Source organism: Pseudorca crassidens, chromosome 14, assembly GCF_039906515.1.
Source record: "Pseudorca crassidens isolate mPseCra1 chromosome 14, mPseCra1.hap1, whole genome shotgun sequence".
NCBI classification, from domain to species: domain Eukaryota; kingdom Metazoa; phylum Chordata; class Mammalia; order Artiodactyla; family Delphinidae; genus Pseudorca; species Pseudorca crassidens.
The window spans coordinates 37,661,224-37,686,764 of NC_090309.1; the positions used below are offsets into that span (position 1 = coordinate 37,661,224).

General features: G+C 38.8%; 1 long non-coding RNA gene and 1 pseudogene across 1 annotated transcript in view; both read left to right on the top strand.

Annotated features, from left to right (window-relative positions):
* The window catches only part of LOC137205647 (uncharacterized), a 113,453-nt gene that overhangs the window by 30,305 nt on the left and 57,607 nt on the right, over positions 1-25,541 (top strand). Inside the window, exon 3 of the long non-coding RNA XR_010934234.1 lies at positions 10,189-10,382. This is a non-coding gene — a long non-coding RNA (uncharacterized lncRNA). The remainder of the gene's footprint in view (positions 1-10,188; positions 10,383-25,541) is intronic.
* LOC137205646 (14 kDa phosphohistidine phosphatase-like) lies at positions 19,764-20,160 on the top strand (annotated as a pseudogene).

A 25,541-nucleotide genomic window follows, 5' to 3' on the forward strand; every position in this document is an offset into this window, starting at 1 on the left:
TCAATGGCTTTCCAATTTTTTTTGATCACGCATCCCTGATAATAAAATAACTTTATTCCCACATCCCCAAATCTGGTATTTACCTACATATATACGTCTGTACTAATATATTATGTACATTGTTAAATATATGCAAATCTTTTGAATTAAAAAGATTTTAAAAATTAAAAAAAAAAAAAAAAGAATGGCTAGTTCCAAGACTTTCATCCATTTACTCAGGAAGTATTTATTGAGTGCCTACTACCTGCTAGACATTATTTTGGAGTTTTGCGATATATCTGTGAACAGAACAAAAAGTTCTGTCCTTGAGGAAGCTTACATACTAACAAAGCATATTGATATTTTAATTGGATTTTAAGAAGTGAATTGGATTTTCATAAATATGCACAACTGGGAAATGCATTTCATTCAGAGGGAACAACATGAGCAAAGACATGGAAATGTGAATATGTGTGTTCTATTTGGGGAGCATCAGATAGCTCCATGAAGCATAGAATACATGGTGAGGGCTGAAAAGGCAGGTTACTGTCAGGTTGTGATGGTATGTCCAGGACAAGGTGACCTTTGCCAGATCCAAACTAGCATTTCTCACAGTTAGTACCAAAGCTTACTGTCTTCACTTAGAGGTTCTACAGACACCTTGAACTATTGTGTCCCAATTGGTCTCATTATATTCCTCCTGAAACCTGCTCTTATTCCTATATTTTCTGACTTGATTCAGACCCTCACCATTTCTCACCTGGGCTATTGCCATTATCTCCTACCTTAATCTTCCTTTCCACCCTTCTAATTCATCTTTTCAACTACTTTAGAAATGATTTTTCCAAACTTTATATAACCCAGAGTTCATATTAAAGCCACAGATTAGGAAATAGCTGTCATTTTGGTGAAGAGGGAGACTGAGGAGGGGGTTTGTTACATCTGTATTAGTTTTCTACTGTATAACAAATTACCACAAATTTTAGAGGCTTAAGACAATCCACATTTGTTGTTTCACTGTATCAGAAGTCTGGCACAGTTTAGCTGGGTCTTCTACTTAGGGTCTTACAAGACTACAGAGTGTTGGCAGGGCTGTGTTCTCAACTGAAGGCTTGACTGGGGAAGTATCTACTTTCAAACTTGCTCAAGTTGTGGGCAGAATGCATTTGTTTGTAGTTAAACAGCTCAAAGTCCCACTTTGTTCTGCTGTTGGCTGAAGCCTGTCCTCAGCTCCTAGAGACCACCCACAGTTCCTTGCCATGTGGACTTTCCCCATCATGGCTACTTATTTCATCAAACCAGCAAGGAGAGTCTCTAGAGTGAGTCATTGCTAGCAATACAGAACAGTGTGAGCATGGGAGTGACAGTCTTTGCTATATTATATTTATTATAAGCAAGTTACAGGTCCTGCTCACACTCACTGGGCCATGAACACCAGAGATGTGAACACCAAGAGGTAAAGATCCCACATGCCATAGAGCAACTGAGCCCATGCGCCACAACTACTGAGCCCACATGCCACAACTACTGAAGCCCGCACGTCTAGAGCCTGTGCTCCACAACAAGAGAAGCCGCCGCAATGAGAAGCCCACGCACTGCAACGAGGAGTGACCCCCACTTGCCACAACTAGAGAAAGCCCTAGCACAGCAACAAAGACCCAACACAGCCAAAAATAAATAAATAAATGAATAAATAAATTTATTTAAAATAAAAAGTACCCAGAAAAATAATTTTAAACATACAGGAAAATAAAGAGATGGGGTTACAGCAGATGGTAAATGCTGGCAAATTATTTAACTCACTACCCAAAGTTACTTAAGCAAAGAACCAAATTTTTCAACTTTTAGTTTATTCTAATTTTATATTACTCAACAACATATTATGAAAAGATGATACTTTTCTGGTTTACACTATACCAATTCTGCCAGAAAGATATACCATACTATTTTTAAAAGCAAAAATTTGTAAATTTATTGCAGGCAATAAATCTGATGACCAAATTGATTATTTTTTTCTGTATTAAATCAGAAACTCTTTTTCCTTGTATGTTTGAAATTCATAGGTCACACACAGCTTTGTCTGCTCTCAGGGCTGGTGTCTCTGCTAAGGAATGAATGTCAGAGTGAAAATGTTAGAATCTCATGAGACATAATTCCATATAGAAGCTTAGTGATAAGTTTCTAATGACAATAATAAACATCAATAAGTTTTAAAATTTATTTTATTGAAGTATAGTTGATTTACAATGTTGTGTTAATTTCTACTATACAGCAGTGATTCAGTTATATATATATATATGTGTGTGTATTTATATATATATATATATATACACACACACATATATATATACATATATATGTTCTTTTTCATATTCTTTTCCATTATGGCTTATCACAGGATATTGAATATAGTTTCCCCATGCTATACAGTGGGGCCTTGTTTATCCATTCTCTATATAATAGTTTGCATCTCTAATCCCAAACTCCCAGTCCATCCCTCCCCCATCCCCCATCCCCCATCCCCCATCCCCCATCCCCCTTGGCAACCACAAATCTGTTCTCTGTGTCTGTGTGTCTGTTTCTGTTTTTTAGATAGGTTCATTTGTGTCATATTTTAGATTCCACATATAAGTGATATCATATGGTATTTGTCTTTCTCTTTCTGACTTACTTCCCTTAGTATGATAATCTCTAGGTCCATCCATGTTGTTGCAAATGGCATTATTCCATTCTTTTTTACGGCTGAGTAGTATTCCATTGTAAATATGTACCATATCTTCTTTATCCATTCATCTATTAATGGACATTTAGGTTGCTTCCACGTTTTGGCTATTGTAAATAGTGCTGCAGTGAACATTGGGGTGCATGTGTCTTTTCAAATTATAGTTTTCTCTGGATATGTGCAGGAGTGGCATTGCTGGATTATATGCCAACTCTATTTTTATTTTTTTGAGGAAACTCCATACTGTTTTCCATAGTGGCTGCACCAATTTACGTTCCTACCAACAGCAAACATAAATAATTTTAAAAGTAAATGCTGGTGGGCAGGCACCATCTCTTCTGACCATTCTTCTTAAGTGTCTGTGTTACTCCCTGTATAGATAGCTTTCAAGGTATGGGCCTTTGAAATGTCAGGGTCTCTAGAAATGCTATAAAGCATCTAACTACAAAGAGAAAACCTTGAGCTTTTTGTGTTATGACTGTGTGAAAGGTTTCACCTTCCTGAACAGATATAAGTATGAAATCTGGTGTTTCATTTGGTTAGAGTTTGGGTAAAATGCTCTATACTCAGAACAATGTCCTAAGCTACTTTCAATAATTGGTTAAGAATGTCCTAAAGAAATCTAAGAATTAGAATTTTTCAGAACTCTTGTTCCTTCTCTTTTAGGTGCAAGAAACAATACATTTCCTTGTTTTTTTAAGCTGTATAGGCTAACGATAATATAGAGAATTTTCTGATATACATTTGCAGGACTAGGTATAATGCAGCAAAATTCTTAAGTGAGAAGTTGTGTATACTGTACATTTAAAAAAAATCATCCTTTGTAGGAAATGTTCCTATAAGAAACTCAGTCCAATATTTTCCACAATTCTTTACCTTCAGGCAGAGCTAAAGTTCAGCAAGGCAGTTCTTTGGGACATTAACTTAGGACATCTATAAACCTCATTGTGAGACTAAAATATCACTGAAAATATTATTATATGGAGAAAAATGTGTAAATGGTGTTTGATATTCATGGGTTAAAAGAAATATTTGGGTAAACTACTTGGGGCTGATGGGTGGATCCTCCTTCCCATAGGGCATGCTGAGAACACTAAACCATCTTTAACGGTGATGATAGGGTATGCAAGTTTGAGATTAAAATTGAATTGTTCAGAACAATAGAGGAGAGGCAGTGTACTTGTTCCTTGTTATTTTTGGTGATTTGAAGATATATATACAAATTCTTTGATGCTCCTCCTTTGAAGAGGTGGTACTTACCATCTTCCCTCTTCTGTCTCCTTGAGTGTTGGCTGGACTTTGTGACTTGCTTCTTATGAATAGGCTATGGCATAAATGACAATGTGTGACTTCTGAGACTAGGTAACAAAAGACATTGTGACTTCCTTCTTGCACTTTCTCTTGGATCACTTGCTGTGGAGGAAGCTAGCTGCCGTGTCAAGAGGACATTCAAATAACGTTATGGAGCGGCCCACATGGCGAGGAACCGAGTCCTCTTTTGAGTGAGCCATCTTGGAAGTAGATCCTCCAACCCAGTCAAACCTTTATCTGATGACTGCCCCAACTGACAGCTTAACTACAAAGTCATGAGAGACCCTGAGCTAGAACCACCTAGTTAAGCCTCTCCTCAATTCCTGACCCAAAGAAATTTTCAGACAATAAACTTTGTTGTTTTAATCTGCTGAGTAATGTGTTATGCAGCAATCAATAACTAATACACTCTTCTGCCATTAAACACTTAGCCTTACCTCTAGATAAGTGTTGAACATATATTTTTTTGGATATTGCTTTGGAAAGATGCCAAATTGTTAGTCCATCTGGAATACACACATATTTCAGCCCTAACTATTCCCCAAATTTCTCTAAATTCGTATCTGCTAAGGGCCATAATCCTGCCAGCGTCCTTCTGAACTTCTGATCATTTTATTTTGCTTATTTATTCAATCAGAAAAAATATAGTTCTCATGACTGTGCTTGATGCTGTGGGAAGATAAAAATATGGGCAAAACATGGTCTCTCTTCATATGTGACACTATACCAGTAGAGATAGGTCTTGAGAAAGGCTATTTCCATTATGTAAGAACCAGAAGTGCAACTGTACTGAACTCATAACTCACTGGGCAAAGTAACATTCTGTCATCCAAATAAAGGGAACATAAGATCTTTTCAGATGTCTCTGAAGTAATTGCCAGACTTCAATTGGGGTTTCTTAAGATTAAGTTATGTGTATTCAGTTGTATATGCCACTTGGATATACTCTAAGAGCCTAAAATGCTTTATTTAGGAGCAGGGAATATCCACAAGTACTCTTTTAGACTTTGGGGTTTCAGGTATCAATAATATATATAATTATTAATTATGGGGACTTAGGTAACTAATTTTTTTCTTTTTAACTGAGATCATAAAAAACAAACAAAAACTATATCATCATTATTCCATTATTCCATAAACATTTTAATGCTTTTCTCTCTCCCAAAATTGAGGAAGGACATGAATTCAGAACAGAGGGCATTTCTTTAAACTGAATGAATTTAGCTCACTACATTACCTTATTTTTTTATTTTGCTCTGGGTCAATGAAAAGTGTGCTGACCAACACTCTCTGACCTGTAACACAGATTGGCAAACTACTGGCCCAGGGGCCAAATTTAGCCTTAAGCCTTTAACTGGGGCTTGAGCTAATAATGATTTTTACTTCTGTAAATGGTTACAATAAAAAAAGAAAAATGAGACAAAGACTGGTTGTTGTCCACAAGGCCTAAAATATTTACTATCTGGCCCTTACAGAAAAAGATGGCAAACCTCTTATCTATTAGCTCACTACATTACCTTATTTTTTTATTTTGCTCTGGGTCAATGAAAAGTGTGCTGACCAACACTCTCTGACCTGTAACACAGATTGGCAAACTACTGGCCCAGGGGCCAAATTTAGCCTTAAGCCTTTAACTGGGGCTTGAGCTAATAATGATTTTTACTTCTGTAAATGGTTACAATAAAAAAAGAAAAATGAGACAAAGACTGGTTGTTGTCCACAAGGCCTAAAATATTTACTATCTGGCCCTTACAGAAAAAGATGGCAAACCTCTTATCTATATCAGCCCGTAATTAGATCGCTTTAGAAAAGACTCTGATGCTGCTACAAACCATTGAGATTACTATGGAGTGGTTATCACCACTGGGCTAGTGTCAAGGAAAGATTAGACTTGAGGCTACTTTGGTGTATTCCTTAAACTTCCACTGTCTCTGAAACCTTGGGCAAGTCACTGAATCTCAGTGAGCCCGTTACCTCATTTATAACTTGATAATGGTTGAGGTCACTTCCAAATCTAAAATTCTACTTCTAAGATACCACCAACCTTCTATGGTTTACCTTCCTTTAAATTCTGTTTCTCCTCTTCTTTTTTTTTAACCTATTTTATTGCAGGTTTTTTCCCCCAATTTTATTGAGATTTAATTGACATATAGCACTCTTTAAGTTTAAGGTGTATAGCATAATGATTTGACTTATATGCATCATGAAATGATTACACTAGTAAGTTTAGTGAACATCCAACATCTCATATTGATACAAAATTAAAGAAATAGAAAAAAAAATATTTTCTTCTTGTGATGAGAACTCTTAGGATATATTCTCTTAACTTTCATATATAACATATAGCAGAGTTAATTTATTATGTTGTACATTATATCCCTAATACTTGTTTATCTTATAACTGGAAGTTTGTACCTTTCGACTGCCTTCATCCAATCCCCCCTCTCTCTACCCCCCACCTCTGGTAACCACAGATCTGATCTCTTTTTCTATGAGTTGGTTGGTTGGTTGGTTGGTTGGTTTTTGAAGTATAATTGACCTACAACATTATGTTATTTCCTGTCATACAACATACTGATCCACTATTTCTACATGTTACAAAATGATCACTATGGTAAGTCTAGATGCCATCTGTCACTACAGAAAGATATTACGTAATTATTGACTATATTCCCCTCTCTGTACATTTCATATGCATGATATTTATTTTGCAACTGGAAGTTTGTACCTCTTAATCTCTCTTACCTCTTTCTGTCCTCCCCACAACTCCCTCCCCTCTGATAGCCACCTGTTTGTTCGCTGAATCTGTGACTCTGTTTCTGTTTTATGTTTATTCACTTGTTTTGTTTTTAGAGTCCACGTATAAGTAAAATCATACAGTATTTGTCTTTCTCTGCCTGACATATTTCACTTAGCATAATACCCTTTAGGTTCATCCATGTTGTTGTAGATGGCAAGATTCCATTCTTTTTTAATGCCTGAGTAATATTCCATTGTATATATATACCATATCTTCTTTATCCATTCATCTATTGTTGGGTATTTAGGTTGCTTCCATATCTTGGCCATTGTAAATAATGCTTCAATGAACATAGGGGTGCATATATCTTTACAAATTGATGTTTTTGTCTTCTTGGGATAAATTACCCAGGAGTAGAATTGCTGGATCATATGGTGGTTCTATTTTTAATTTTTTGAGAAACCTCCATACTGTTTTCCATAGTGGCTGCACTAATTTCCATTCCCACCAACAGTGCATGAGAGTTCTCTTTTCTCCACATCTTTACCAATGCTTGTTATTTGTTGTATTTTGATAATAGCCATTTTGACAAGTGTGAGGATTATCTCATTGTGGTTTTGATTTGCATTTCCCTGATGATTAGTGATGTTGAGCATCTTTTCATATGCCTGTTGGCCATCTGTGTGTCTTCTTTAGAAAGATGTCTATATAGGTCCTCTGCCCATTTTTTAATTGGGTTGTTTGTTTTTTTGATGTTGAATTGTATGAGTTCTTTGTGTATTTTTGGATATTAACCACTTATAGGATATAACACTTGCACATATTGTCTCTTATTCAGTAAGTGGCCTTCACTATACTGAAGCTTTTTAGTTGGATGTAGTTTTATTTGTTTATTTTTGCTTTCGATTCACTTCTGAGGAGACACATCTAAAAAACAATTACTAATACTGATGACAAAGAGATTATTGCCTGTGTTTTCTACCAGAACTTTCATCACTTCAGGTCTTACATTTAAGTTTTCAATCCATTTTTAATTTATTTTTGTGCATGCTGTGAGAGAGTAGGCCAGTTGATTCTTTTGCATGTAGCTATCCAGTTTTCCTGACACCATTTATTGAATAGACTGTCTTTTTCTCCACTGTATACTCTTTTTTTTTTTTTACTTTTTGACCACACCACGCGGCATGTGGGATCTTAGTTCCCTGACCAGGGATCGAACCCACACCTCCTGCAGTGGAAGCGTGGAGTCTTAACTGCCAGACCACCAGGGAAGTCCCTCCATTGTATATTTTTGCCTCCTTCATTGTGTTAATTGACCATACAAGGATAGGTTCAGTTCTGGGCTCTCTATTCTGTTCCATTGATCTAAATGTCTGTTTTTGTGCCATTACCATACTGCTTTGATTACTGTAGCTTTGTAGTGTAATTTGAAATCAGGGCACATGATACCTCCAGCTTAATTAAGATTATTTTGACTATTTGAGGTCTTTAGTGTTTCCATACAAATTTTAGAATTATTTGTTTTAGTTCTATGAAAACTGCCACTGTTATTTTGATAAGGATTGCACTGAATCTGTAGGTTGCTTTGGGTAGTATGGTCATTTTAACAATATTAATTCTTTCAATCCATGAGCATGATATATTTTCCATCTGTGTCATCTTCAGTTTCTTTCATCAGTATCTTACAGTTTTCTGAGTGCAGGTCTTTTACCTTCTTAGATAGATTTATTCTTAGGTATTTTATTCTTTTTGATGCAGTTGTAAATGGGATTGCTTTCTTCATTTCTCTTTGTGATAGTTCATTGTTACTGTATAGAAATGCAACAGATTTCTGTATATTAGTTTTGTATACTGCAACTTTACCAAATTCATTAGTGTGTTCTAGTAGTTTTTTGGTGATCTCTTTAGGATTTTTCTGTATATACTATCATGTCATCTGCAAATAGTGTCAGTTTTATTTTTCCTTTTCAATTTGTATTCCTTTTATTTCATTTTCTTGTCTGATTGCTGTGGCTAGACTTCCAATATCAAGTCTAATAAAAGTGGAGAGGGCTTCCCTGGTGGTGCAGTGGTTGAGGGTCCGCCTGCTGATGCAGGGGACGCGGGTTCGTGCCCCGGTCCGGGAGGATCCCACATGCCGCGGAGCGGCTGGGCCCATGAGCCATGGCCGCTGAGCCTGTGCATCCGGAGCCTGTGCTCCACAACGGGAGAGGCCACAACAGTGAGAGGCCTGTGTACTGCAAAAAAAAAAAAGTGAAGAGAGTGAGCATCTTTGTCTTGTTCCTGATCATAGAGGAAATACTTTTCAACTTTTCACCAATGAATATGATGTTAGCTGTAGGCTTGTCATATATGGATTTTATTAGATTGAGCTATGTTCCCTCTATACCCACTTTGTTGAGAGATTTTATCGTAAATGAATGTTGAATTTTGTCAGAAGCCTTTTCTGCATCTATTGAGATGGTTATGTAATTTTTATGCTTCAATTTGTTAAGGTGGTATATTACATTAGTTGATTTGTAGATATGAAACATCCTTGCATACCTAGGGTAAATCCAGCTTGATTATGGTGTATGATCCTTTTACTGTATGGTTGAGGATTTTTGCATCTATGTTCATGAGTGATATTGGCCTGTAATTGGCCTGTAATTTTCATTTTTTGTGTTATCTTTGTCTGATTTTGGTATCAGGGTGATGCTGGCTTTGTAGAATGAGTTTGGAAGCATTCCTTCCTCTGCAGTTTTTGGGAATATTTTGAAAGGGATGGGTGTTAACTCTTTTCTAAATATTTGGAAGAATTCACCTGTGAGGCCATCTGGTCCTGGACTTTTGTTTGTTGGGAGTTTTTAAAATTACTGACTAAATTGCATTACTGATAATTAGTCTGGTCATATTTCCTATTTCTTCCTGAATCTGTTTTGGGAGATTGTATATTTCTATGAATTTGTCCATTTCTTCTAGGGTTGTCCTTTTTATAGGCGTATAATTGCTCATAATAATCCCTTATGATTGTTTATAATTCTGTGGTGTTGGTTGTAACTTCTTCATTTCTGATTTTATTGATTTGAGTGTTCTCTCTTTTTTTCTTAATGAATCTGGCTAAAGGTTTATTGACTTTATCATTTAAAAAATACAGCTTAGTTTCATTGATCTTTTCCATTTTTTTTAGCCTCTATTTCATTTATTTTTGCTCTGATCTTTATGAGTTCTTTTTCCTTCTACTAAGTTTGGGTTTTGTTTGTTCTTCTCTTTCTAATTCCTTTAGGTGAAAGGTTAAGTTTTTTATTTGAGTTTTTTTTCCTGTTTCCTGAGGTAGGCTTGTATCACTGTAAACTTCCCTTTGAGAACTGATTTTGCTGTGTCCCGTAGATTTTGGATCATTGTGTTTTTGTTTTCATTTGTTTTCATGATTTTTTTTTTTTTTTTTTTTTTGCAGTACATGGGCGTCTCACTGTCGTGGCCTCTCCCATTGTGGAGCACAGGCTCCGGATGCACAGGCTCAGTGGCCATGGCTCTTGGGCCCAGCCACTCCGCAGCATGTGGGATCTTCCTGGACCGGGGCACGAACCCACATCCCCTGTATCGGCAGGCGGACTCCCAACCACTGCGCCACCAGGATAGCCCCTTCAGGTTAGTTTTAAAATTTTCTTTTTTGGTTTCTTCAGTGATTCATTGGTTGTTTAGTAGTGTATTGTTTAGCTTCCATGTGTTTATTGTTTTTGTGTTTTTTGTTTTCTTGTAGTTGATTTCTAGTCTCAGAGCCTTGTGGTTGGAAAAGATGCTTGATATAATTTCAGTTTTCTTAAATTTATTGGTATTTGTTTTGTGGCCTAACATGTGATCTATCCTGGAGAATGTTCCATGTGCACTTGAAAGAATGTGTATTCTGCTGCTTTTGGATGGAATGCTCTCTACATATACATAAGTCCATCTGATCTAATGTGTCACTTAAGGCTAGTGTTTACTTATTATTTTCTCTCTGGATGATCTACCTATTGATGTAAGTGGGGTGTTAAAGTCCCTTACTATTATTGTGTTACTGTCAATTTCTCCCTTTGTGTCTGTTAATATCTGCTTTATATATTTAGGTGCTCCTATGTTGGGTGCATATATATTTACCATCATTATATCTTCTTCTTGGATTGATCCCTTGATCATTATGCAATGTCTTTCTTTGTCTCTTGCTACAGTCTGTTTTAAAGTCTATTTTGTCTGATATACTTAGTACTTTCCTTTTTTGTCCATTTGCATGGAATACCTTTTTCCATCCCCCTACTTTTAGTCTGTGTGCATCTGTAGATCTGAAGTGAGTCTCTTGTAGGCAATGTATATATGGGTCTTGTTTTTGTATCCATTCAGCCACTCTCTATCTTTTGATTGGAGCATTTAGTTCATTTACATTTAAAGTAATTATTGACATATAGGTACTTATTGCTATTTTGTTAATTGAGAATTATTTTTGTAGTTCTTTTCTGTTCCTTTCTTCTCTTCCCTTGTGACTTAATGACTAACTTTAGTGTTATGTTTGGATTTCTTTCTCTTTTGTATGTGTATATCTATTATAGATTTTTGGTTTGTAATTACCATGAGGTTTATATATAGTAATATATATGATAATTTTATATGCATATATAAAAAATATATATATGATTATTTTAGGTTGCTGATCTCTTTAGTTCAAACATATTTTAACAACCCTGCATTTTTACTCACCACCCCCACCCACATTTACTGTTTTTGACACCATATTTTACATCTTTTTGTTTTACATACCCTTAACTGCTTATTGTAGATATAGATGATTTTAGTACTTTTATCTTTTAAACTTTCTACTGGCTTTATAAGTGGTCATGTTACTACCTTTATTGTATAAATACCTTTACCAATGAGATTTTTCCTTTCATAATTTTCATAATTCTAGTTGTGACCTTTTTTTTGTCTTAAAGAAGTCCCTTTAACATTCTTGTACAGCTGGTTTGGTGTTGCTGAACTCTTTTAGCTTTTGCTTGTCTATAAAACTTTTGATCTTTCCTTCAAATCTGAATGAAAGCCTTGCTGGGTAGAGTAGTCTGATTGTAGGTTTTTCCCTTTCATCACTTTAAACATATTATGACATTCCCTTCCGGCCTGCTGCAGGGTTTCTGCTAAAAAGTCGGCTGATGGCCTTATGGGAATTTCTTATACGTAACTTGTTGCTTTTCCCTTACTGCTTTTAAGATTCTCTCTTTATCTTTAATTTTTGCCATTTTAATTACAGTGTGCCCTGGCATCTTCCTCTTTGGTTGATCCTGCTTGGGCCACTGTGATTCCTGGACCTGGATGTCTGTTTCCTTTCCCAGGTTAGGGAAGTTTTCAGCTATTATGTTTTCAAATATGTTCTCTGCCACTTTCTCTCTCTCTTCTTCTTCTTCTGGGTCCTTTATAATGCAAATGTTAGTACACTTGATGTTGTCCTACAGGTATCTTAAACTATACTCATTTTTAAAAATTGTTTTCTTTTTTCTGTTCAGCTTGAGTGATTTCCATCATTCTGTCTTCCAGCTTGCTGATTTGTTCTTCTGTATTATCTAATGTTGATTCCTTTGATTGTATTTTTTATTTCAGTTATTTTATTCTTCAGCTCTGTTTCATTCTTTTTTATATTTTCTAACTCTTGTTAAAGTTCTTACTGTGTTCATCCATTCTTCTACCAAGATCTTAGAGCATCTTTATGATCATTACCTTGAACTCTTTATCAGGTAGATTGCCTATCTCTACTTCACTTAGTTCTTCTGGGGTTTTATCTTGTTCCTTTGTTTGGAACATATTTCTCTGTAGCCTCATTTTGCCTAACTCACTGTTTTTATTTCTGTGTTTCTGGTAGGTTGGTTATGTTTCCCAGTCTTGGAGAAGTGGTCTTTTGTAGGAGACTGCCCTCTGGTTACTAGAGCTATATGCCCTAGGGGTGCCCCCAGTGTGGGTTGAGTGAGCCCTTCTATTGTAGCAGGCTGACTATTGTGGGCAGTCTGGTAGGCCTGGATGGCCCCCAGTTCAGTTGGTTTCCAGGCCCTGCCTTATGTGGAGGCTGCCAGCTGCTGGTGGACAGGGCAGGGTCCTAAGGCTGCTGGGTGTAGAGCTCCTGGGGATCCCAGGGCTAGTGCTGGCCCTCTAGTGGGCAGAGCCAGGTCCCAGGGTGGCTGACTCTGGGGCTTGCAGTGCCTGATCTAGTGTCAGCTTGCTGGGGGCAGGGCCAGTTCCTGACTTTACTGGCTGCAGGTTCTGGGGTGTCCCAAAGGTGGTGCTGGCCTGCTGGTGAGTGGGGCTAGATCCCAGAGCAGCTGGCTGAGGGGCCTAAGCTGTCTAGTTGTCAGCCTGCTGGTGGGCAGGGCTGGGGCCCAGGGAATCCCAGGGCTGGTACTGGCTCACTGGTGGGTGCAGCTAGTCCTGGGGTCTCTGGCTGCAGGACTCTAGGGGTCCAGGTGTTGGTGTTGGCCCACTAATGGGTGGTCCTGGGGCCCATGGGTCTCAAGGCTGGTGCCAGCCTGCAGATGAATGGGCTGGGTCCTGACACTGTAGGTTGCAGGGCTGCATTGGTCCTGGAGCTGGTGTTGACCTCTGGTGGGCAGGGCTGGGACCCAGGGCATCCCAGGGCTAGTGCCCTCTTACTGGTGGACAGGTTCAGATCCTGGGCCTAGTGGTGGCCCACTGATGGGCAGAACTGGGTTCTGACATCTCTAGCTGCAGGACCGCAGGGGTCCTGGAGCTGCTGTTGGCCCACTGGTAGGTGGAACCAGGACCTGAGGTCACTGGCTGCAGTTCCCAGGGGTCCCTGAGATGGTGGGTGAGGTTGATCCTAGATCTAGTACTGGCAGTACAGGGCATCTGGGGGTTTAAGGGGTCCTAAGGAAGCCAGCCTGCTGGTGGGTGGGGGCAGGGCAGAGTCCTGAGGCTAATAGGCTAGAGGGAGGATTCCAAAATGGCACTTGCCAGCACCAGTTTCCACGTGGTAGAACCAGCTCCCCAAAATGGCTTCCACCAGTGTCTGTATCCCCAGGGTGAGCTCCAGTTGCCTCCTGCCTCTCTGGGAGCCTCTCCAAGATCAGCAAGCGGGTCTGACCCAGGATCTTTTCCAATGCCTGCTTCTGCCCTGGGTCTTGGAGCATGTGAGATTTTGTGTGCACCCTTTAAGAATGGAATTTCTTTTCTATAGCCCTCTGGCTTTCCTGAAATAAGCCCTGATGGCCTTTCAAAGCCAAATGTTCTAGGGGTTCATCTTCCCAGTGCAGGTCCCAGTGCAGGACCCCAGTGCAGAGCCCAATGTGAGGCTCAGTCCCCTCGTTCTTTGGGGACAACCTCTGCAGTTGTAATTATCCTCCCATTTGTGGGTTGCCTACCCCAGGGCTCTGGGTCTTTATACCACATCTCCACCCTTCCTACTTATCTCAATGTGGTTTCTTCTTTATATCTTTAATTACAGAAGATCTTTTCTGCTCATCTTCAGGTCTGTCTCATCAATAGTTGCTCTGCAATTTTTATAATTTTGGTGTGCCTTTGGAAGGAGGTGAGATCAGGTGCCATCTTGGACACCAGAATCTTAGTCACAAGAAGGCTGTCAGAAGCAATGTGATTACAGGCTTCCTTGGCATATCCAAAAGGAGAGAGATTTTCAGTTTCTCCTCTTAAAATCAACAACTAATAAGATATTGACAAGCTTTCTTAATTAATTTCCTCACAGGCTAAATTTCTTGGACATCTCTGTTCACTTGGACCAAAATGGCTCTTCAGAATGCAGTTGATTTACATAATAGGAAAATTCCAGAAACAGAAAACTATTATTTGCATTGGTAGACTCTAAGTGTAAAATATTCTTGGTAGGTGTGGTAATTAAGCAAAAGTAAGAAGTACCCATTTGTTCACTTCTAAAACATTTCAGATCATGGATAGATCTTAGATCTAGAACACTGATGACCTTCCAAAATTCAAAATAAGTAATTCTAAGGTTGGTATTATTTCAACTGAAAAATATAACCTTTTAGAGATATTAAGTATAGAATTATTACCCTGTTTGGTCAGAAGAAAGATACCTTAGACTTCAATTCAACATCTAATTATGACAGATGCAGCCTAATTTCAAGCTAAAATAAAGATATTTATTCTTGCTTAATTCTCCTAACCATAAATTTCTTCTGGAATAAAAGAAACATTTGAACATTAAAATGGTACTTTTAATATTTATCTTTTTTTTTTTTTTACAAAGAACCTTAACTTTACATGAAAGCATCAAAAATAGCATACTCATCTAAGGTCAAATATGTTATTTACTTATCAATTTGGTTTCTTTAAAAAATTCAGTTGTTAAAAAATTATGGCTTCCTGCAAGTAGTTAATAGGTTATAATATGTAGACAAACTTAGAACAGTTCAGGATAGAATGATTTTAAATAAAATTTAATACCTTATTGTCCTATGACCACTTATTTCTTTGGTAACACTTGCACTTTTTTTTCTGAAAAGGTGTCTGGAATTGACTGGACTAAAAGAATTTTATAGCTCGCCACACTTTGCCCCAAGGCAAGTTGGCAGGGAGCAGAGACTGGCTGTTAAGTCTCAGTAACCAGAGGAGCCTGGTGTTTCCTTGGCAAAGTAAATGTGGACCTAATTTCTGGCTCTAAGCAGGGAAGAGAAATAGAACAATGACCAATGATGGCTGTATGAATTTTCCTCTCCTTTAAAACTCCTTTTATAAAAAGTTACAAAAGTTTTCTACATAGAAAGACTAGTGCTAGCTAGTCCCTTCCTTGTGCTAGCTTTCTTTCTTCACTTAGATTTTCTTTTCCCTATATCTTACTTTGTAAGTATAATTATATCTTTTTTCATTGCCTTGGTATTCTATTAGATTATATAAGTGAGGACAGGACCACATTTTTAATATTTTTTTACTACCCCTCTTCCTTTATAATCTCCACATCCTAGGAACTTTATTTTATTTTATTTTATTTTTTGTGGTACGCGGGCCTCTCACTGTTGTGACCTCTCCCGTTGCGGAGCACAGGCTCTGGACGCGTAGGCTCAGCGGCCATGGCTCACAGGCCCAGCTGCTCTGCGGCATGTGGGATCTTCCTGGACCGGGGCACGAACCCGTGTCCCCTGCATCGGCAGGTGGACTCTCAACCACTGCACCACCAGGGAAGCCCCCTAGGAACTTTATTGATAGTCTTGAGCAACTTTTAAAAAATTATTCATTGCAAATCATTTGGGTAAACCTTCACCAATTAAGACTGATTATATAATTCAATCTGAATTAATTATGAAATAATTAATACAATTTTATTCCTCTCATGAATATAACATTTATTTATCATGAACATTAATGAGAGAAATCTGCTTTAATGTACACATAAGAGTGATCTGCATTGGCTTATGACTTGTTGAAATAGTTTCTTCTAAAGTGTTTGAGCATAACTCTTCTCTTAATTAGTTTAAATGTGAACACAGCTACTTTACTGAGCTCTTTGAGAACAAGAAGTGAGTACTTATCTCTGTGAACCTATCACTTAACAAGTCCTGGGATATAGTAGTTACTCAATAAATGCTTGTCAAATTAAATTTTATATGTAACTGAGTGACTAGCATTTGTTAAGAAAGAAAAACTTCTTCCTCATTCCTAGGAGAAATGGCACAGAGACTGTATTAGTTTGCTAGGGCTGCTGTAACAAAGTACCACAAACTGAGTGGCTTAAACAACAGAAATGTATTGTCTCACAGTTCCATAGGCTAGAAGTCTGAGATCGAGATATTGGCAAAGTTGGTTCCTTCTGCAATCTGTGAGGGAAGGATATATTCCTCTCCTTGGCTTGTAGATTGACTCTGTTCTCTATGTCTCTTCACATTATTTTCTATCTCTCTGTGTCTGTGTCCAAATATCCTCTTCTTCTAAGTGCTCCGGTCACAATGGATTAGGACCCACCCTACTGACTTCATTTTAACTTGATTAGCTCTGTAAAGACCCTATCTCCAAATAAGGTATTCTGAGGGACTAGGAGTTAGAACTTCAACATATAAATTTTAGGGGGTCACAATTCAATTCATAAGAAACACTGAAAGACTAGGGTCTGAATTAGTATTTGTATGGCATAACTGAATAAATGTGTTCATGCTCCAAAAAATACACTGGAATATAGTATCTAGGTCAGTGTCCAGTCTCTACCTTCAATAAGGTGCCTCTAGGGAAGTTTGCATTACAAAATATTAATCAGGTGAAAACAGCACTCAAAGGGTGAAACAGAGATATATCAGTGAGGATGCTTTGAACTGTGAGTAAAAGACATCTTCAATTTAAATAGACTTAAGCCATAAGGATATTTACTATTATACATGACAAGAAATCCTGAGGTAGACAGTCTATAAGACTATTTAATTCAGTGTCTGAAGGACCCTGTTTCTTTCCATTGTTTTCCTTGCCTAAGCATGTCAGCTTTGTACATAGCAAAAAGCTCTGCTAATGTTTACCAGATGGCTGCAGAAGGCCCGTACATTGTAACCCGACATGACAAAATAAAGGGCACAGAGGGAAGCTGTGATTTCCTTGTGTATTTTTTTAAAAAGTAGGAAAATATTTACCAGAAGTCTTCTAGCAAACTTTTCCTCATATGTCATTGCTCAGTACACCCATGTCTAAAACAGTTACCAGCAAGGAGAACAGAAAAATCATGACTGGCCTAGACTAGTCAGGATTTACCTCATGGGAATGGGCATGAGACCAATGTCTCCTGATGCACATGGACATGTAGAAAGGGGTGGGTACCTGAACAAAAGTAGAGCTCTTTCAATAAGAAGGGAAAATGGATATGGAGTAGACAGCCAACACTATCACATAAGTCAAACTTTGTACCTCCTTTTTCCCACACACAATCTAAAATTATATCCATACCTACTTGAGACACATTCATTATCTCTCCAGTGGGAGACATCCCAAAGTCTCAGCCAGCAACCACATCCAGCACCGAGGCCAAGAGCTCTCTGTCAGGTCTGGACATGGTTCCTTGTGAACCCATGGCTTAAAGTTTTCCACCTCAAACATTTTCAATATGAAATAATAGAGAAGGAACAAGATAAATATAATTGAAACTCTTATTTGGAAAGGAGAGAATGGAAATGACATTCAGTGGATATTGGCCCATAGCCCATATCATATCCTATTAGAAAGAAGAGAGGACTGCCCACCCTAGCAGTGATGAGTCCCTTGGTCGGCCAATATGGTAGTCTCTGATTCTGTTTTTTGAGATAACCCATTGCCTTCCATTGCCCTTAGTTCTGTTCTTTTGGGAACATCTTCCTTGTTCATTGTCTTCTATGGCTACATTTGAAACAGGTATTAGATAGTTTAGCACTTTTTATTAGTGTGAGTTTGGGGTGCTGGGAGGGTGCCTAAGGAATTGAACTATCACAGAATTGCTCATTGCTGTGGATTGGCCAGGCTTAGAATTTCTTTGATAGTCAATTCCCTAAGAGACTTAGTGGATTCTGATTTCTTTTGGCTAATTCTACAAATCAGTAAATACGGTCAGAGAGTCCAACTAGACATAGTCTTTGGGTCTGAGCACTTCAGTCTTCTAGCCATAAACATCTCTCTGAGATCTGCCCATTCTCCTAGTTCACATTTTGATGACCTTTGTTGCTAGTGTAATTGAAAACAATGAATGTAGATAGAGAAGCCCCTTCTGTAAACCTATATTTGACATAAAACTAGGTGCCTTTGTCCAATGTAAGTTATTTAGCAGGACATCTATAGGAGAAACTTTGGCAACTAAGTTTATCTCCTACTACTGCCTCCCACGTCCTTCTCTGTTTTCAGCCTAAGCTTCCATTTTTGTTATACGTTTTTAGTGAAAACCATAAGACGTAGTCAACATTTACTGACATTCTCATTCTTACTACCATTTCTCCTAATACTAGACACTACTACAATACTTCAGTTGTTTTCAAATTCAAACAACAGAATATCCCAACTCAGATTATCTTAAACAGTGAGAATATTTGTTATTCAGATAATAAGAAGGCTGAAAATAGTGTTCCATCAGTTAAATGACATTATCAAGGCCTCGGATTTTTTTCCATTTTTCTGTTTTGTCATTTTAAGCATATCAACTTTGTTTTCAGGCTAGCTTCTCCCGTGGCTGCACCAGGTTCATGCAACCTATCCTACATAATGTCCAGTGGAAGAAGCTAGGCTCAGGTATTGGGTAGACAACTAAAATGTTCACTATAAATGTCTAGATAGAAGAGTGCTGATGGTTAACGCTAAGAAAGATAGCCAATGGGTACATCAGGTTAGAAACAAAGGTGGTAGGCAAAAGTGGTAGAGAATTGCATCTTTTAGAATACATTCAGCTGCAAATAACAGAAACCCAACTGAAAGTGGTGGCTTAAACAGTAGGAAAATTTACTGGTTCAGACAACTGGAAGTCCAGACATAGACTGGGCTTCAGATATGGTTAAAACTCAGTTCAACAACATCACCAAGGACCAAGGATAACATCAGTTCTATCCTAAAGTGGTTTTCTCATATTCGTAGGGTGGTAGTAACAATTGAAGCTACATGCTTCTTTGTTTAAAAAAAAAAAAAGCCATCTCTTCTAATGACTCACTTATAAGCGAGGAAACTTTTCCTAGAAGCCTCCAAACAATCTTCTTAGCATGTCTTGTTGGCCTAGGAACAGTCATGTGCCTATTCCTAAACCAGTCTGTTTCTAAAGGAATGCCATGTGCTGATTGGTTTAAGCATTAGGTCCTAGACCAATTGTAGGCCAAAAAGGATCAGATTGTATTGATTGAGGCAGACTTATCAGGGCCTGCCTCACATGTCTAGGTCAGTTCCTTACACCAAATGGCTGATGCACGGTGTCAGGAGGTGGGATAGATGTTGAAGAGATTACCTCATTGTCTACTACACAAGTGGAAGCCAACATTAAGGGATACCCCAGGTCGCGTGGGGAAGGGATGCGGGCCACAGGGGCGAGCACACTCTGGGAACATGGCAGCAGCGAACCTCGCCCAGATCATTGACGTGGACATCAACTGCGACAGCGTCTTCAAGTATGTGCTGATTCGAGTCCATGCGGTGCTGCCCTCCGGGGCCCTGGCCAGGGAGAGCAAAGAGATCATGAGCGGCTACAAGTGGGCGGAGTACCACTCCGACATCTACAGACGAGGTATCAGGCGAGATGCAGAAGGGCTATGACTGCGAGTGCCTGGGACGTGGGTGCATCTCCCACCAGAGCCAGGGCAAGAAGGTCCATGTGTACGGCTACTCCATGGGTTACACGGTCACGCCCAGCACTCCATCTCCACTGAGAAGATCAAAGCCAGGTACCCTGACTACGAGGTTACCTGGGCCGACGACGGCTACTGAGGCCCACCCAAGGCTGGCCGTCTCCAGCAGCCCACTGGAACTCTGCCCTCAAGGCCACCTCCCAAGGGGTTGGGCTGCACCCCCTAGCACCTTGCCGCCCTGGCCAAGCCTCAGTGCCTGGGGTTACCTCTCTAGGGAGAATTAAAAGCATCATCACCTCCACTGGTCCCTGAAAAAAAAAGAAAAAAAAAAATTAAGGGACAAAAGATAGATGGCAAAGTACAAGAATGAAACAGGGCAATTCAGAGCAGGGTGCTGGCTGGAGCATGTCTTTTCTATATGATCTGTCTGGACAGTTTGACCACATAAGAAATAGAGGCTTCAATAACCAATATCTGACATTTTTATCTAATATTTCATTGTATGTATGATACAGCAGATACCTTTAATTATAATTCAGTTCATTAAATTCTTTTATAATTTCTCAAAAATTAAATTTCCTGTCAGCATCCTAAAAATGGCAATGTGACATATATGTGAGGAAGTACTAAAGTATTTTACAAAATTGAGAATTTTAAGATTTTATAATTTAAATTGTCAGTAACATTTATAGAGTTCAGTGTAAACATAGCTCTACACTAATCCCTGGAAAACTAAGCATTTTACATTAAATAAAATTTTTATTTATTAAGTCATTTTCAGTCAGACCTGTGATTACTAGGGGTGCATGTAGTGTTAAGACCATAGATGCAGAGCATGTGTAGGGATTCTAGAATTTCATTTTAATCATCTTTGAAGATGTATAATTTTGTTTTTTAAGAAGTCAAGAAGCCCACAATAAAAGACATTTTATGTTTAAAATGTTTTTTTCATTACCCCAGCACCGTTGGGATTATTTCAGCATGACATTTATGTTACAGAATTAAGAAGAGGGGAGCATACTTCTTGAGTAAAACATGGGCTTCTACTATGGTGGTTCTGCCTTTGTTTTCAGTGTTATTTAAATCCAGGACGATGGAAGTGCTTTGGAGTGATTTTTCTAAAACTTAAATCTGCTTGCTCATGTTGCTCCGCTGCTTCAAACTCATCAGCAGCCACTCACAGCCCTCACGTTGGATCCCAGACTCCTTAGTTCAGCCACAAAGGCCATCAGGAGAGACCCCTACTTACCTTTCTATTTCCTTCTCTGACTCATCTCCCTAGTCCCAGTCCATATTCCAACTATACTGATGAACTATTTGCAGTTTCCCAAATCACCAAACTCTTCCATGCTTCTGCCAGGAGCACCTTTCATCCTCCTTTCCTCCTAATCAGCTCTCTTCTTTAGGATGCTCATCCAGGATCATCACTTCCCTCCTAGGAATACACATGTCTCCCTGGGCTGATGTCTGCCATTGCACTACCTACAACATATTCTGTTGAGGATGTTTATTCTTTTTCCCCATTAGAAGACCATGTCACCTTCGCCTTTTTACCTCCCTCCAGAGCTTAATAAAATATTTGGCAGTTAATAGGCACTTAATAAGCATTTTTGGACTGGATGAATTTACTTTTTCTTACATTTGCTCGTAATTAAAATAGCTATCATTTGTTAAAAAGCTTTTACATGCAAGCACTGTAGTAGATGCTTTACATTTTTTATCTCGTTTAATTTTCACAGTTGTCATGTGAGTGGGAATCACTATCCTCGTTTTAATGGATGAGGAAATAGGCTTAGAGAAGTTCAGTAATTTATCTAAAATTAAGTAAGAGAGCTGGGATCAACCTCAAGTCTGTCAGGTTCCAGAACTCTGCTTTTTTTCTCCATGCAGCACATTATGGAGATCCTCCCTAATACCTAAGGATGAGAGGGTGCCAATCTCACAGTTATTCCAAGCAGATATACAGACCGTAAGCAGTGTTCCAAGATAAGCAGGCATCATTCCCATGGCTTAGAGTTATCATCACCTTAAGAAAAGAATACTAATCAGAAGCTGGAAGTATAGGAAATAGGATTCCGATTTTCAGGAATCCAGATCCAGAGATAAATCACTGTCCAGACAAGTGAACTGGGTCTCAGTGTAAGGCTCCATCCCAGCAAGGAATTGGAATACTAAGGGGGGGGGGAATTGAAGCCCAGAGATTGAAATGTAACCAAGTTGACAGGGTTAGGGACTAACATATGGCCACCCAGGGATCACCTGATACCAAGTCTATGACAACAAGGCTAATTCTTAAGTCCCACTTAAAATATGGTGAATCTTTTAGTATATTTTCCACCCTAGACCCATGAATTGAGCAATGATATGAGAGATATCGGCACAACCTATCTCCCTGGAGAGTCAGGCAATGAGTCAAAGGAAAAAAATGTGCTGAGCAGCTTCCTAGATGAGAATTTCTGTCAAACAGTTGCTAAATCAGTGTTTAGGAAGAGAAAAATAATTTCTAACTTGATCCTTCCTGAACTTAAAAAAATAAAGAGTCCTTAATTATAGTCTGTATTGACTTTTTTTTTTAAGTTTTTTATTTATTTTTTAGCTGAGTTGGGTCTTTGTTGCCGTGCGCGGCCTTCTCATTGCAGTGGCTTCTCTTGTTGTGGAGCACAGGCTTTAGGCGCACGGGCTTCAGTAGTTGTGGCATGCAGGCTCAGTAGTTGTGGCTTGTGGGCTCTAGAGTGCAGGCTCAGTAGTTGTGGCACATGGGCTTAGTTGCTCCGCGGCATGTGGGATCTTCCCGGACCAGGGCTCGAACCTGTGTCCCCTGCGTTGGCAGGCAGATTCTTAACCACTGCGCCACCAGGGAAGTCCTGCTTTTCTTTTTTTTTCTTTGCGGCACGCGGGCCTCTCACTGTTGTGGCCTCTCCCGTTGCGGAGCACAGGCTCCGGACGCGCAGGCTCAGCAGCCATGGCTCATGGGCCTAGCCGCTCATGGGCCTAGCCACTCCGCGGCATGTGGGATCCTCCCGGACCTGGGGCATGAACCCGTGTCCCCTGCATCGGCAGGTGGACTCTTAACCACTGCGCCACCAGGGAAGCCCCCGCTTTTCTTGATGGACTACTTTTCCTTTGTTTCTGCATTCCCTCACTTCTCTAACTGTTAACTTCTTGGGCCTGCTCTTTGGAACTTGGGGAAGGCTTAGGAGACTAAGGCTTTTTTTCTACAAATAATAAATGGGGGACACAGAGGGACATTTGTACCCAGGAAGGCCCCACAGAGTTTTTCTTGGTTTCAGTACCCGCCTTTCTTTGATACTCCTCAATCCTGAGGGGAATGGGGTGGGACATGAAAGGGAATAAAGTTTTGGACAGAGAGGTTAATTATAAACTCAGTAGAGGAACTCAGTTTTAGGTGGATTCAGTTTCAACCTTTGTTGCTAGTCTAGCTCTGACTATTTGCTCAAGTTCTGATTACAAGTCTCTGTCTGATTTTCTAAGACCTGTTTGTGCTTCAGCTTGGTTAACTGAGTTTCTGCCTCGCTTCCTTGTGGCTGGTGTCTGACTTAGTATCCTCAACAACCAGAGTCCTGTTTTATTATCCATCTCTACTATCAACCCTTTTCAGGGACTGGAGTCTGTCCCTGAACACCAGCCAGGTGGCTAAAGTTACTTGCTGATGAGCATCCCTGATGCAAACTCTCTGCCTACTAGAACTTCCAAACTTCTTTCCTCTGGGTGCCCTATTTTCTCCCTTTTAGGGTACCCTACTCTGAGTATCAGAACCCAAATGATACCGACTATTTGAATTTATCTATTGCTATAGCCTGTAGATATCATGCTGCTCTATACTTTACCCCAGCACCTTGAGAGAGGACTATCTACTCCCAACCTCTCCTGTCAGGCTGTACCTCATCTGGTGGATAGTTCTAATTCTAGGAGCTGGTGACTCAGAGGCGGCTCCATTAAGAAGCAGTTAAACTCTGTATCTAGAATTTACTTTGTCTTTAGTTAATGGAGCTTCCTAGACTTCTAGCACTTGATGGAAATGAAGCAGTCTAGAAATTTTGAGGTTAAACATTATTTTAGAGTGGAAATATTATCGAGTGGGAACATGAATAGAACAGCAATATCAGGTCACGTTATGCATTTTTTGAAGTAATTTTTTAAAAATTTTAAAATTGGGACTCTATGTGGAAGACTTCAGTTGCTTCCAAACGTTAATATCTTGGGACTTGATGTAATCCTATTCACATATGATTCACATTATTCAGTTTAAAGGGAAGGAAGAGTAACCATTTTCTTCAAATGAGAAACATAACTCAAAGGAAAAAATTTCCAAACACATGAAAATTAATCTGCATATTCTTTGGAGATAGGAAGAATTTATTTTAATTAATTTCAGCATCCTTCAACAATGAACACACAAGGAAAAATATTCTTTCTTGACTGTGAAACAATATGACAGGCTCCAGCCTCATTTTCTCTGCCTCTGCCACCTTGGCTTCCCACCAGCTGGGTTCAGGTTTTCTACTGGCAGGTGTGGTCCCATCATATCCCAGAGTGCTCAAGCCTGCAGGCTGGATATTCTAAAGAACCTCAGCATACAATGGCCTCTCCTTCACTAAGCTCAGTGTCATATCCACCCTTGGGCCAATAGCCCTTCCTGCATATTCTTCCAACAAACATCTAATATGCTGGTTCTGAGCCAGGCACTGGGCAGAGGCAGATCCATGTTTTGTGTGATCTGAAGCTTATATAATTTGGAGACCCTCTTTAAGAAAAAAGAGAATTAAATTACAAACCAAAAGCAGGTATGAAAATGAATAGAGAAAGGAAATCATGACAAATTTAAGTTTTTAAAAGCTGATAAATTCCACGAAAATCACAAAATCTATAAAAACAGTATTTTTTAACTTATCGTCTGACAAAACTCTCTAATACTTTCCCCCTATTTTTGTCTGTACAATCCTTGATAATTTCTTCATATAACAATAATTTTTGTGAAAATTATTTCTATAGAAATACATTTTTCTATAGAAATAATGGAGAGACCTCTTGCATGGTTGATCAAAAATAATTTTTTAAATTAAAAGTTTAGAAAAATTTCTTTCAGTCTCACTACTTATTATTAGTAATGTCATGTAAGTGTTTAAGATTTAGGAAAACTTCTATCAAGTTTTCTTCATATCTAAGCAGTAAGACTTGAGGAATTTCAACTCTTCTAGTACAGGGGCTAATCTTAATACTCTGAAGTGTCATTGATGTCCTCATTGTAGTGGTGTCTTATGAGTTTTTTTTTTATTAAAGTATAGTTGATGTACAATATTATGTAAGTTACAGGTGTACAATATAGTGATTCACAGTTTTTAAAGGTTATATACTACATTTATAGTTATTATAAAATATTGTCTATATTCCCCATGTTGTATAATATATCCTTATAGCTTATTTTACACCTAATATTTTGTACCTGTTAAACCCCTAACCTTATGTTACCCCTCCCCCCTTCCTCTCCCCACTGGTAACCACTAGTTTGTTCTCTATA